General features: G+C 43.7%; 1 pseudogene; it reads right to left on the bottom strand.

Annotated features, from left to right (window-relative positions):
• Positions 1–632: 632 nt before the first annotated feature.
• Positions 633–833, bottom strand: LOC142268460 (U2 spliceosomal RNA; annotated as a pseudogene).
• Between the last annotated feature and the right edge of the window lie 261 nt (positions 834–1,094).

Genomic DNA, 1,094 nt, shown 5'->3' on the forward strand with positions numbered 1-1,094 from the left:
GATCCCGTGATCCCAACGTATTGTTACACCTCTATAAATCACTTGTAAGGCTACATCTGGAATATGGGAACCAGTTTTGGGCTCCACATTTTAAAAAGGACATTCAGAAGTTAGAGTCAGTTCAAAGGTGGGCAACTAGACTACTACAAGGAATGGAAGGCCTCCCATATGATGACAAGTTGAAAAAGTTATTAAGTGATTATTGGCTGCAATGGGGCTTTCTGGCTGGTGCCAGCCTCTCTTCTTAGCACACAGGAACCACAATCCCTACACCATGCTTCAATGGATTCTCTCATCCCAGCCCAGTAAAACTACATATTTTACACAGTCATAAGCAGCCAAAAGGGATCTATTCTATTCAATTGCAAATGATCTAGATAAGACTGAGAATAAGATACTGCACGGGACATAGCAGAGTTGGTCAAGTTGAGTGGAGATGAGTTTGCTATTTGGCACAGCTTTTTGCATCAATAAAGCAAGTAAAAGGTGTGAAAGATAAAAAAAAGGGTGAAAGTGTGAAAAGTGAATTGGCCAAATTGAGGTGCATATAAAGTTTTTGCTTTCTTTCAATTCACTAATGGGGCTCATTTGAATCAGGTGAATTGAGCTCTGCTTTTGGAAACTGGGTTAAGAAGGGGTGCACCGGTCCTGGAGGTACTGCAATACCAGGTCAATGCGTGGAGTGGACAGAGCAAGATTTTTTCCATCTCCTTGTTCTAAAAATCCATTTAATATATGGTCCCCAGAGAGGGGACGTATCAGATATTAAACTGATAAGAACAGATTTAATTTTTTTTTTTTTCTGTTTATCAGTAGGACTTCAAAATAACAAAGGTGATCGCCTCCCGTTGCCTGGGAACCGTCCAGGCACGAGAGGGCTATGTGTCACCAGAAGGCGCACACACTTCCTCAAGGCCGGCAGACGTGCAATCCCAGGCACCTTCCAGTACCGACCAAGGTAGCATCCTCCGAAACTACACTTGATCTTAGCCAAAAGGCCGAGAAGCTATAACCCGAATTGGTTACGGCCTTGAGTGGCACCCTGGCCTATACCGGACACATCTTAGGGAGAGGGAGACAAACCCATGCCTACA

This window comes from Anomaloglossus baeobatrachus, unplaced genomic scaffold (assembly GCF_048569485.1).
Source record: "Anomaloglossus baeobatrachus isolate aAnoBae1 unplaced genomic scaffold, aAnoBae1.hap1 Scaffold_3019, whole genome shotgun sequence".
In the NCBI taxonomy this organism is placed as follows: Eukaryota; Metazoa; Chordata; class Amphibia; order Anura; family Aromobatidae; genus Anomaloglossus; species Anomaloglossus baeobatrachus.